The sequence below is a fragment of the Mus musculus genome, chromosome 10 (assembly GCF_000001635.26).
Source record: "Mus musculus strain C57BL/6J chromosome 10, GRCm38.p6 C57BL/6J".
Taxonomy (NCBI): domain Eukaryota; kingdom Metazoa; phylum Chordata; class Mammalia; order Rodentia; family Muridae; genus Mus; species Mus musculus.
In genome coordinates, this window is record NC_000076.6 from 15,756,749 (window position 1) to 15,770,758 (window position 14,010).

The 14,010-nt window shown below is 36.0% G+C and overlaps 1 long non-coding RNA gene across 5 annotated transcripts in view; it reads right to left on the minus strand.

The window, feature by feature from the left end:
• The window catches only part of Gm40604, a 62,063-nt gene extending 58,738 nt beyond the window's left edge, over positions 1-3,325 (minus strand). For all 5 annotated transcript variants that reach the window (XR_003948831.1, XR_871465.1, XR_871466.2 and 2 more), the window contains exon 1: positions 3,198-3,325. This is a non-coding gene — a long non-coding RNA (predicted gene, 40604). The remainder of the gene's footprint in view (positions 1-3,197) is intronic.
• Between the last annotated feature and the right edge of the window lie 10,685 nt (positions 3,326-14,010).

The following is a 14,010-nucleotide window of genomic DNA, read 5'->3' on the forward strand; positions in this document are numbered from 1 at the left end:
ATCAAAGTAAACATAGAAAACATAAACAAATACCCTTCTTTTATTAATAAAGTCTGAGTCTGTAGTCTTGAAACCACACAAAAAACTTGTCAGTGATTTCTAGGAAATTTTCACTGTTTAACAGAAACACAGTCATAATGTTTCTACTTCTAAAACATTTTTCATTCAACATTCATTTTGAAGATGGCATAACTTCAGGAATATAAAATTTACATATAATCAAAAGCAAAAATTGCTAAAAATTATGGTGAGGCCTAAATTTTAAGATATTTATCAGAGTCCACTCTGTATATTCATCTCAGAGATTGCTGTGGTTAAACAAAAATAAAATACGATTTCCATTCCTTCAATTTATATGCATTATGTTTTTTTTAAGAACAAAATAATGTGACTTACTAAAGTATTTACACTGTGACAATGTGATGACTTCTATGCTTTGTTTTCTCTTTGTTGTTTGTGTTGCTATGGTTGCTTATTTGCTTGTGTGGTTTATTTTGGAGGGGAGGTTGCAATGCTGAAGGGTGTATATGAGTGGACAGCAAGATGAGCAAGATTTGGATGGACAATGCGAAACTCATAAATAATAAAATGTTTGAAATATATATATGTGTGTGTGTGTGTGTGTGTGTGTGTGTGTGTGTGTGTGTGTGTGTGTGTGTATCAACAAAATTGAAAAAGAAAAATAAGACAAGACACAAGACACTAAGGGTGCTTTTTGCTATGCCTTCTCCCTAATCTTATATGGCTATAAATTAAATGATTTTCAAAGACAAAGGTACACAAAAAGTCCTTAGTTGAATATTGGAGCATTATTAAATATATCAGGCCCAAATCAAATGGTAGGAATATGTTTATCATTATGCTCATCACTAGGTCCCCCTTACTATGCACACAACCATCATGAGTAAACAGGCAGATCTGATGCTAACTGAATGACTAAGCAGTTTGGAAGCCTCAGAGCAATCTACAAATAGGGAAGTGAAAGGCTTTGATAGACTGACCAGTAGGTTCAGTAAAACCAAACGAGTGGATGGTAGAACCCTTATATCTAAAAAGACAGTAATCATTTCATTTTGTATCCCTCTTTTTGGCACTAGGAATTCAAAGAAGATGGCAAGTCTACTTTCATTGTGTTGAACTCAGTGACTGAAATTCAAAAGGGGGATTAAGAGTAGGAAAGGGAGGGCCTGGATTAAAACAACAGGAACTCAAATGTTAAATAAATTTAAGGTTTGCAGGGAAATGTAGAAATGATTTTTTTGTGTGTGTGGAAAAAGTGAGTTTTGTGGAAGCAATCAGTGAAAGATGATTGTTCTAAGTAAAATGCATATACTAGACTTGACTTCATATACTAGAGCAAGAATATAACTCTAAGAGGGGAGACATAAACAAAGATTTGCTATCATGAGAAAACTTAGAAATAATGAATATGAGAAGCCTTTGGGAAGTAATGGCATTTCTATTTTGTAAACAAAACAGAAACTATCAGGTAGTTAACAGGCCAATTTTGGAGATGATGGCTGAGTTAGGAAGCATTGGTAGTAGAATAAGTCTAAATCATTTTCAACCCTGTGCCTCAGAAAAAGGCTGTCCTGTGGCTCAGGGAGATCCAGTACCTCCATTTAAAAGCTAGTGGTTTCATTTGTTTGAATTAAGCAAGCAATCAAATGTGTTCAGAGAGAGAACAATTCAGAGGGAATCAAGACAGTGAATCTCAAAGAAGGGGATGTCAAGACCTAGATGGAGATTTAAAAGATCTATAACTTGAATTTTTGTGACAATAAGTTTGTCCACCTGAAGTTAGATGAGCAAACACAGTTGGCTTAACTGGAATATCACACGCTGTGATTATAAGTTCATTCGTAGAATGAGGTTAGCTGCCTTTCTGTTTTAATTGTCTCCTGGCATCCTCGATTTTTATACCTTAAAACCATGCAAGATATTATTACTGAAAATGCTTCTCTTCCTGTTTAGTTGAAATGAGTATCACATTACTAATCTAGTGACTTGAGCTGGCAGCCATAGAAACTATCTTCAGCTTGAATGAGTCAAAACCAAATGTGATCCTCTTTGCAACAATAGTCTCCTGATTCTCTGGCTTACATATTTATTTTGGATGCAGAATAATATGGAAAGTAATTTTGTTGAAAAACAGCGTCAAGGATAAGAACTGTGAAATGGTGTACCTTTCAGCCACACATACACCAACTATAATTTTCATGACAGATTCAGTAATCTTTGAGTGTTTTTCTTCCTTACACTGGAAAAACTCCCAAATTCCCTTCACTGAGGATTTCTTGAATAAAGCAGCAGAATATTGCCAACTGTCTCCTGTCTTGTAATAGGCATTCAGGGGCACAGATGCTCCATAGAGAACCCTAAGAATAACTGGTTCCAATCCATTTTACCTTAGAATCTAAATTCATTTTAAACAAGGAAGAGGTGTGAGGAGTAGTTGAACATGAGGAGCCAAGGCATAACCAGAGGAAACAGTGGAAGGAGTCGAGAAGAATCTAACTAACAGCAGTTTGCCTTTTCTGAAGTAAGTTGTCTGTGCAGACAAGTAAGCAAATATGGAGAGCATGCCACGAGAACGGGATCTTCAATACTGACAGAGAAAACCACAAAGGTGCCATTTAACAGGGCTCTCTCTGCTTATCTATCTGCTCAAAGTCAAACAGCATTACTTAAAAGGCTGTGACAATATGATGAGCCAGCTCTATTTGAGTGGGAGAGATGCTGAAGTCACCAGTGGCTAACAATTAAAAATTAACCATGGCATTTTCAAGAAAGAAAAGTCATTGTTCATATGCAGCTTCTCTCTGCTTGAAAATTCCTCTAAAAAGCATGTGATTTTTCAAATCAAGATAGTTATACACAATGAACTATTATTTATTTATTTATTTATTTATTTATTTATTTATTTAGGTGCATAATGTTCAAAGGTAGGTCATTAACACACCTGCCAGAAAAGCAAGGAGAAAGACAAATATACCCTCCCGCTTTGCTCAATACCCTCCCTCTTTGCTCGTTCATTTAAGAATTCCAGGCTCCCAGTGCTGTCCTTTCAACACCCCAATTACCTCCTCTTGCTCTTACAAACAAGTGGTGTGAATTTTAATCAGCTGCAATATAAACAAGCTGGGAAATAAATAGTGTTGGTAAATCATTTTTACCGAGAAAAGCAACTCACATACCTGTACTCAGTGTATCTCTGGTTTTCATAAGGATGGAATGCCCTTGCAATGGTCTGAAACAAACAATGTTTTATTTTTGTTTCAACCTCTGTTGACTTTCCTCTGCATTCCTTTTCCCCTAGTATGCCAGAGCCTCAGTTCTGAGAATAATTAGCATCACCCACTGGTGATAACAGGGCCACAGCAACCTAACAGCGATATCTTGCCGGCGCCAGCTGTGCTTCAGTATTTATTTATTAAGATCACAATATTTACACAGTATGAACCCGTTGAGATGGTGGGGGGATTGAGCAATGCCCTAGCAGCTAAATTTCATCTGTACTTTCGAATGGAGATTAAAAAAAAATAATAATAACTTGTAGGCTGTGTTCTGTTTACTTCTCTGGATAGAAAATTCAAGTGTCTACTTCCAGTCTGTTTCTGCTTGCTAGCAGTTTAGAATCTCCAGCCTGGAGAAGCTGTGCAGGCATGAATTGTAGCAGCTGCTGCAATGAAACCTGCTTGTCCAACACAAAGATGAATCATTTTGACTGCACAGATGTATGGATTGACACAGCAAAGAAATGAGAGAATGAGCTTCCAGTAGCTGATAACCACACACAGCCAGGGTTTAACTAGATAATCTCCACTACACTTGAATTCTTTGATCTTTCCACTTCTTCTTCTGCAAAGATGGTCATCACGCTGGTAATTGGCATGGGCTCTGATGTCCATCTGAAAAGTTGCTTACTGTGTATAGGGGAAGTTTTAATATTGAAAATCCACTTTACAATTTTTACTAAGGGTTTTTATTGTTAATCTATTTGAAGAATTTTGGATGAGGAATAAGAAATATGAAGGGTTGATGGACAGGGAAAGGTGTGGCTTGACAGAGGGAAATAAGGGAGAAATAATATGCTTGTCAAAGGGTAAAACAAGCTAACACAATAAGCTACAACAATTAATAAGCCCACATGTGAATTTAATTTTTAGTTTCAACTTGACAGAGCCTACAGTTGCATTGGATGAGGAGACTTCAATTGAAGAATTTCTCTCAGGTAGGATGTGCCGATGGACATGTTTGTGGAGGCATTTTAATAACTGTTAGTTGATATAGGTTCATCCAGAGCAATGGGGGCTGTATATCCCTAGGCAAGTCGGTCTGAATTATGTAAGAAAGCTAGCTGGGCATGTACCAAACTAGGACTAAGATTTGATATTAGTATGCAAAATTTCTTCGTGGTCTCTGCTTATAAGTGTCTACTCTGGTTCCCTCCATCCAATGATGCGCTATAAGCTGGAAATGTAAGCAAATTATTTTCTCCCCTCAAGTGCTTTACATGGTGATGCTTCTCCACAACAGCAGGCAAACAAAATAAAACCAAGGATGCCAGAGTAGTAAGGGGCTGCTGTGAAGGATTTGACCATTCTCTCTCTCTCTCTCTCTCTCTCTCTCTCTCTCTCTCTCTCTCTCTCTCTCTCTCTCTTATTTGTCATTAGGGGGGGGGGCAGATTGTGAAAGTATTTAGTACTTTGAGTTGAAAAAGCTAGAGTTTAATGAATTGTGTGAATTTAGAAGATAATGCTAAAATAAGAATGAACAATAAAAACATAGCTCCTGAAGTTTCATCAGCCTTCGCCTTAATCACATGGCTACCTCATCTCCCAAAGTTTCAGACGGGAGTAGAAACCAAGGAAATAGGCTAGGGATTATTTTTGTGACATTTTGAATTGTGAAAATTGTGTGTTGATTATTTGGGACTGGAGACTTATCTATAAGTAATATTACATCCTCAGCCCTATAGTGAAAAATTCTATGCATTACTGGTCCAACAGAATCAGCTGTGATAAAGAGATCAGCATTGCTGTCCACCACGCCCCCCTCCTGAGCCATCCCATAGCCTACCTACCTCCCAGGAGGTCTACTATAATTAGGAACAGAGAGGAGAACCCCAGTCTAATACTAATGCCACCTGGGATCCCCCCCCACCAGAGGCCAATGGGGGAGCACCTTCTCAGAGGCAAAATGGGTATTGGGTAAAGAATTCTAGGGTTGAAGGATCAGGAAGGGGGGTGACATTTGGAATATAAATAAAATAATTAAAAATAAAGGGACCACATGATATATATATATATATGTGTGTGTGTGTGTGTGTGTGTGTGTGTGTGTGTGTGTGTGTGTGTGTGTGTGAATGAAGAGATCAGCATCATTGAGGTAAAATCTTGTATGAAATATTTTCATGGGGTCTGCGCATAGAAGTGGTGGCCTGAAAAATAGGAGACAAGTCAAACTTGCCAGTGTATAACAACAGTCTCTCTAATACTGCGTTGGAAGGCAGGGAAACTGCAATATTAAAGAAATCATGGAGAGTAAGAACAGAGTCTGTTGTAAAGAAGATAAGGACCATGGATATCCACTAAAGACTTTGGAACGTGTGAACTGAAGAAGGCCTGAGCCTACGGAAGGCATTCCATATGCTACAGATGGCAGAGTAGGAGACATGGAGGGGCTGAAACCCTTGGCGCAGACAGACATGGTGACTCGGAAATATTGGACATTGAACTATAGAATTTGGATTTGGTTTGTGGAATTTTGGTTTTGCTTTGATAAAATTGCTCCTATTCCAACATTTTTACATTTGGAATGAGAAATATTTAACTTGGTTTTGGTTTTACAGGAAGCCACAGTTAAAAGACTGAACTTTTAAAGAAACATTTAACTTTTAAATGGTTGGAATTATTTCAAAGACTTTGGACTTCTATGTTATTCTATGTTTCTTATTATGGAACTAACATAAAATATTTATGACAGGAAAAAAAAAGCTTGCTTAAAGTGGTATGTTTATATGTCAAGGTGAGAAGGAATGACCTGTGTTAGTTAGCCATGACTGTCAAGTTGACACAAACTAGTCATCTATGAAGAGGGAACCTCAAATTACGAACCTCCTAGGTCAGAGCAGTCCATCCACATATCTGTGAAGAACTGTTAGGATTCAATGGCACCATCTTTAGGCAAATATCCCTGGGGTATACGAGAACTTTTGTTGAGGAGAAGCCGGAATTATCAACCTTACTCTATAGTCTCCGGTTCAGTTCCTTCCTCCTTCCTCTAAATTCCTTCTTTGATCTCAGGTCCTGAATTCCCTCAGCACTGATCTTGTACTTGAAAGCCTAAGCTGAAATAAATTCTACGCTTCTTCAAAGTTGATTCTGGCCATGATGAGTTTTCAGAAGCATCATCTCAATCAAAGAATGCTATATTGAACAGAAGAGTTCATCCAAATGGCAAAATTCACATTTACGTTTCTCTTTGATAATGTTTATATTGTCCATTAAGGAGTTTTGGTTTAGTTTGGTTTTACTCTGTAGGAAACTGAATTGGGGATTTTGTACAGGTGAAGCAAGGATTTTACCATGAGCTTCATCCAAAGTGTTTGGTTTTATGTGACATGGTCTAATCCAGGTGATTCTTGAGGTAACTATGTAACTCTGGGAAGACTTGATCTTATAATGCTCCCAATTCCAACTTTTAGGTACCATCATGACAAACTTGTAAAAATATATTTAATATTCTCACTAGAAAAGTATGATTTCATATAATACTTTATAGAATATAGTTTATTCTTCCATACTGCCTCACAAATCATTAAAAAAAGACTAGGTAGTTCTCAAATATTTGCACTATGAACAAATTGCTATATGAAGGGGTCAATACACCAAGTTTGATAGCAATTACTCACAATGTGTATGTGAATCACATCAGAACATCACGAATATCTTAAATTTAAACATTTATAAATTTCAATGGCCAGTGAAAGGGGGGAAAATATAATGTGTGATAGGATATGAGGCATTTAGATTATCCTTTGATAATAATAACCTCACACCAAGCACTTAAGCATTTGTATATTCTAAAATCATGAACATTTAAAGAAATGCATTGTTTCACTGATTACTTTCCACTGATGAACCACTACCTAGTGTACTATGATTACATAGTTGAAAATGACTTGTCAAATTTTAGAGGAAAATAAGTACTGGATGTGGGGTGTAACCAAATATATTAGTGAATTATATCATCAGTGAAGCACAGTATCTGACAGATACAACTTATGGCTCATTTTATAAGAGGGGAAAATTAACCCTGGTGAGGATGACACTCCCTGAAGAATGCTTATTCACAACATGTTGGGCATCAAGGAAGACAACAGCTGGGACCAGAAATTGGAAAAGGAAGTGTAGAGTCCTACTTCTATTGCCTACTTACTTCACATGGCCTCCGAAGACTCTATGAGTCCTTAAGAGAACAGTGTTGGTAAATACCACAGGCCTCAAAACATGAGTCTAAATAAGGTGGCCATTTATAGCTGAAGCCAGAACAACCTGCCCAACATTTCATGAGTAGATTATGAAAATTATATCCATTTAAAATTTAAACTCTCTAGTCTTTGCCATGTGTAGTACATTCAGAAAACTAAAGTACAACGTTGTTACTGAAACATACACCAAATTAGTAGTGATTATTAGAATCTTATAGACCTATTTTATAAGAAAAAGGGAAATGTAATTTTAAATATAATTTTAAAGTAAATGTAAATTATTACCAAGGGAGACTAATACATCTGAAAAACCAACAATGAACTTAGACAATGCCTATGTGGGCCTCAGGTATGTTGTCTGTTTTTTGTTCTTGTGGTTTTCAAGTCCTCTGTGTATTGCAATCATAGGGACTGTGGCAAAGGCAATTGCACCCAATGTGGAGGGATTTCCACAGGTGAAGAAGAGAACTGAAGATAAAGCTGTATGTGTGTTTGATGAAAAAATAAATATAAAGTTTCCAGAGATTGTGAGAAAAAGACAATATAAGAAAGACTTCCACAGTGAAGTCCTAGCTCAAGGTATTAAACACATTAAATGTCATGATTTGTTACATTGTTTCTGATATACTGAAAAAATATTAACTTTAGATGATTGAGATATAGATATATATATATTAGAGAAATGTATTTTCTAATGCACCTTCCTTACACTAGCCACAAATACTTGCCTCTATTTTACAAACTACTTTTCAGATAGCAATGTTACACAAGTTCACAAATTACAAAGCTATTTTCAAACACTTGTTATTGTCACACCACTCTTGGCCTTTTTAAAAATTTAAAACTGGATAATGTAGCATTTTGGTTGACATTTAATATCGTATTGTCCCATTATTTTATCTTTCATCAGTATTATTGCTTTTATATTATTAAAATGTCCTAGCATCCACTAAAAGGAATGGGAATGCTAAAGTTCTATATAAATCAAACCTTGGTTTTGAAATGTCGGTGTGAAGGAACATTATTACACCTCTGTGAACTTATTAGTAGAGTAACATTAGCAATTAGGAATTGAACACTGATCAATGATCCTAATCTTCAGAAGACTGTGGATCTAGAGTTTGACAGAAAACCAGATGAATTCAAAGAAAAATTATAAAATTCACCAAATGTTAATATTAGATTAAGTTGTGCTTTACAATTGGAAATGTTCAAAATATTAGGGTACATAATAATTGACACTGCTGAAAAGTAATAATTGGATTTTTTAAAAAAAATTATACATATATTCAGATAAAAGTGTCTGACTGGGAGAACAATTCTTTAAGAGAAAATATAATCTTGTTCTGCCTGTACTTTATAAATTCATTATTGCAGCTTCAAACACTGATGATATGATCAAAATTTTCCCAATTTTATTTCTAAAATTAATGTGGAAAAATATTTTTCTAATCCAAATATGCAAAGTAGATGAAATCTAAATATTTATTATAGTTAACAGAGACTACATGTTGTGTTTTTCATTTTAATTGATTATTTCAAGAATTTTTTTTTTTTAAGAAGACTTGGAAAGTTTACATTTTCTAAACAGATTTCTTTTTTTTTTTTTAGGTATTTTCTTCATTTACATTTCCAATGCTATCCCAAAAGTCCTCCCGTACCCTACCCCCCCCCACTCCCCTACCCACCCACTCCCAATTCTTGGCCCTGGCGTTCCCCTGTACTGGGGCATATAAAGTTTGCAAGACCAATGGGCCTTTCTTTCCACTGATGGCCAACTAGGCCATCTTCTGATACATATGCAGCTAGAGACACGAGCTCCGGGGGGTACTGGTTAGTTCATATTGTAACCTATAGGGTTACAGACCTCTTTAGCTCCTTGGGTACTTTCTCTAGCTCCTCCATTGGGGGGCCTGTGATCCAACCAATAGCTGACTATGAGCATCCATTTCTGTGTTTGCTTGGCCCCGGCATAGTCTCACAAGAGAGAGCTATATCAGGGTCCTTTCAGCAAAATCTTGCTAGTGTATGCAATGGTGTCAGCATTTGGCAGCTGATTATGGGATGGATCCCAGGTATGGCAGTCTCTAGATGGCCCATCCTTTTGTCTCAGCTCCAAACTTTGTCTCTGTAACTCCTTCCATGGGTGTTTTGTTCCAAATTCTAAGAAGGGGCAAAGTGTCCACACTTTGGTCTTCATCCTTCTTGAGTTTCATGTGTTTTGCAAATTGTATCTTGTATCTTGGGTATTCTGTTTCTGGGCTAATATCCACTTATCAGTGAGTACATATCATGTGAGTTCTTTTGTGATTGGGTTACCTCACTCAGGATGATGCCCTCCAGGTCCCTTCATTTTTTAACATTGCATAATACTGGAATTAAATATGCAAAAACCATCCATAATTACCAGGAATCTATGTGACAGAGATACTGTATAGAATATACAAAAAACCAACAACAGTAACAAACAACAATTTCAAAAAAGCCAATCCCATTAAAAACTGGGGCATGGGTTAGCACATTACAACTGGTCTTGTTGGAGGAAGCTCAGGTGAGCTGGCCCAGAGGGTATGAGAGCAGGGCAGCTGGTCCTGATGGCTTGGGCTCTGCAAAGCTGTCCTGTTTCTAGACAGCTGCTGCAGCTAGAAGGGTTCACACTGTTGCTCACATTGGCAAAGTGGGAGATCTGGCTCTGGTGGTATGGATGCAGGAAAGCTTGTGAGCAGGGCAACTCAGCTACCCCCCAACCTACCCAGAACCAGGATTTTGAGTTAGTTTACTCCATCATCCACCCCATCTATGACCTTCTGGAACATGTGAAGGGACTGCTCTTGCATAACTAAAGCTGCAGGACCCTCATGGAACAAGGCAACAAGAGGATATATGAGACAAGTCTGGGTGAGGATTCCACATTGAAAGGGTGACAGAAGGCAGCAGCATCACACCAGACCAATGACTCTTTGTGGTGAAGATTACGAGTGAAGCTGTTTGTACAAAAGAGTGTGATGCATTATGAGGCACAGTAGCTTCCCTGGAAAGATTTTATTTTATTTTATTTTATTTTATTTTATTTTATTTTATTTATTTTATTTTATTTTTCTTTGTTTGTTTGTTTGTTTGAGGAAGCATGTTAGAAGGGTGGATGGCAGATATGGAAAGACAGGGAGATGAGTGGGATTGGCATGAACAATGTGACATGCACAAAGAATCAATAAAAGTTAAAAATTAAAAAAAAATAGTGAGGCATTGAACTAGACAAAGAGTTCTAAACAAGAAAAAGGAAAGACAAAAGTGAGCTAAGACACACTTTAAACTGTTTGATATCCTTAGTGGTTAAGGCAACACAAATTAATACTACTTTCCATTTTCATCTTACCCTAGAATAATGGCTGAGAGCAGAACACCAGATGATAGAGTTAGGAACATTTAAATGGATAAGAGATTAGTAAACAAGGTAAAGAGGAAGTGTTGGGAGAGATGTTTAATAATTAAGACCTTTGAAAATAACACCAAATGTTCCTATGGATATGGGGAAAGATGAACATTTATTTATTGTTGGTTGGAGCACAAACAGGTACAGGTGCTATGAAAACATTGTAAATTTTCCTCAAAAACCTAGAAATAGATTTACTGTATGATCCAGCTATATCACTCCTGTGCATATTACAAAAGCATTCCAAGTCTTACGGTAGAGGTGCCTGCTCATACCTGTTCATTGCTGTGACTTTTACAATTGTTAGGAAAATAAGACTTCTTAGATATTCATCAACTGATGGGCTCATGTATTAAAGTGTATTTATGCAAAGGAAAATTATACAAGTGAAAAGATAAATTATGAAAAATTGCATAAATAGAAAACACAGGAAATAATTATTAGTAAGGTAATGCAGAGCAAAAGAGAGAAATGTTGCATGTTCTTCATTATATGTGAATATGTGAATGGTAGTTTCAACTCATTTAGAATTGAGAACATGTTTAAATTGGAGTACCTCCGCACACAAGAAACTACTAAAAAACCATGTGTTGGGTATTCAAGGGAAGGGATAGAATACAAATGACACAAAAATATATAGGAAAATAGAAGACAAGGAAGGGTTAAGTGGATGGAATATTGGAAGGCAGGGCAAAGACAGGAGTATGGGGAAAGAACTAAAAATAGAGACCTTTGACTACATTTACATAAATCTACTACTATAGACTCTTCCTAAAATATATGTGTTTTGATTTAATGGAGTTACCTCATAATATTGAGATCAGGGATAGCCATGAATGTCATTTATAGGCAGCATATACTATCAAATAAAAATTCTAGTACCAGGTGTGGTTACCCTTCTTAGCACTGTTTGTCAGGGTCCCCTAAACTTGTCCTCATTTAAATACTACAAGCTATTTCCTTTGCTATTTGTTACTTTCCAAAAATGGATGTTAAACCCCTACTGCTGAAAGTGCCGCATATCTGAGTCACCAGATATGAAGAAATTCAGCTAGTACATGCATGGAAATTTCATCACTTCTAGTTGACTTTCATAGTACTGAAAGGTTCTGTGCATGGTAAAAAGTTAACAACATTCCAGTTATGAACTCAGTGAGCTATACAATACTGACCTAAATGGACCTGCTTATTGGTGCAATAGAAGTATGACTGTTATGGGACTAACCTAATCCACTACCCCTAAATTCTTGTCTTAAGTGCCACAAATAGTGTATCTTTCTACCATCTTTAGATAATTTTTGGTAGTATATAAAAATTAATATAAAGAATGATGTCCTGTCAACATATATGGAATAAGAGTTGTGAAGCAATCAGTTTCAAATGGAATATCTGTCTCATGTCCCACTCTGCAATATTCAGGGATTGTCATGGAGGAGGAGACAGAAAGATTGTAAGAGTCAGAGGTAGTAAGTATCTGCAGCAAAACAGTATTTGGCAGACATGGAATTTGGTTTGCACACATGAATCTACAGAGCTTGGGACTGTATGTGCAAGACTTGGTATCCCTAACATGGAGGAGGGACTCATGAGGATCAGCACCGATTTGATAAGGTATGGCTAACTGATAGATGTTGGGTATGGAAATTCAGTTGTTCTCAACAATGAGGAGTTTGCATGATTAACTATGGCAAAATAGATGATCCTATATACCCATGCACATACATGGAGGAATACTAAAAATCTCCAGTGAGTAGTATAAGAGAGATAGAGTCAGAGATAGGAAGAAAGAGACAGAGAGAGACAGAGACAGAGACAGAGAGACACAGGTACACAGAGAGAGACAGACAGAGAGAGACAGAGAGACAGAGACAGAGAAGAAAGTTTGGTTGTGGACATAGGAGAGAAGTTGAAGTTTAGATATTTGAATTGAATTTGATTAAAACATCTGACATGTATTTATGAATATTGAAGAAAAGATTAAAACAAAGAAATACCTGAGCTTAGGGAGCAATTTTCTACATAAAACAGTTCACTTATGAAGATACATAAAACATAATGGAGAGAAACATGATCCCATGTAATTAGAAAATTCACTTGAGTATCCAAATATATATTTTCATGACACCATTAAGACTCTTATACTAAATATTCTTATAATTCCTCACAAATTAGTGAACAGAGTACTAAGAATTTCTAGTGACAATCTAAACTTATTAACTTATATAGAAATAATTATTCTACTTCTACTCTACTAGAGTCCTACTCAAAGATCATATATATCATCTTCTGTTTATGCAGAAAAATTCTAGAATAAAATCCTTCAACTGCATCTGCTTTTTTGGCAAGATGCATTTATATGATTCTAAAGACAAAAGGATACTGATAGCCTTCAGGACAAATCTTAATATTCTAAATATTTTAGATGCTCATTATTCCAACCTAATATTCAACATTTATCTAATTTTTCAATTAATCTTTCACTTCAAATCCAGAAGACTCAGAATTACAGCAGCAAGCAGCAGGATAGATCTGGTTAATTAAGACTGATTTTGTTTATTGTTTATTTTTATTCATTCAGCTTAAGGCAACTCTTTCTCATTTCCTGCATTATACCAACTGTGTATCTATAATGAGTGACTGTACTAAAATTAGTTATTATACATCCACGGCCAGTAACCAAACTTTACGACATGTGGATATGATACCCATTGGTTGAAAAATATTTAATATATTGTATAGGAAAAATAAGGCTTATGATTTTATTGTCGAATGACATTATTGTAAAAAACTTAGCCAATGTAAGTTCATAATTGTTTTAGGTCGGATTAAGTAATTTTTCAAATAAACTTATATTATAAAATAAGTATTTAACAATTTATTTCCCAGTAAGTTAGTAACTACTAATTTTTCACGTACTCACTCATTGAATTCACTTCATTTTCTGAAGTGATTTGTATCTGAAAAAATCTGATTTTGAGATTTATGTATCAACTTGGGTGAGATAAGCGGTACTTGGAGAGATGGTAAACTCTATTTTGTGACATTTTTCTGTAGGTATTCACAGAGAGAATAAAGTCTAAAC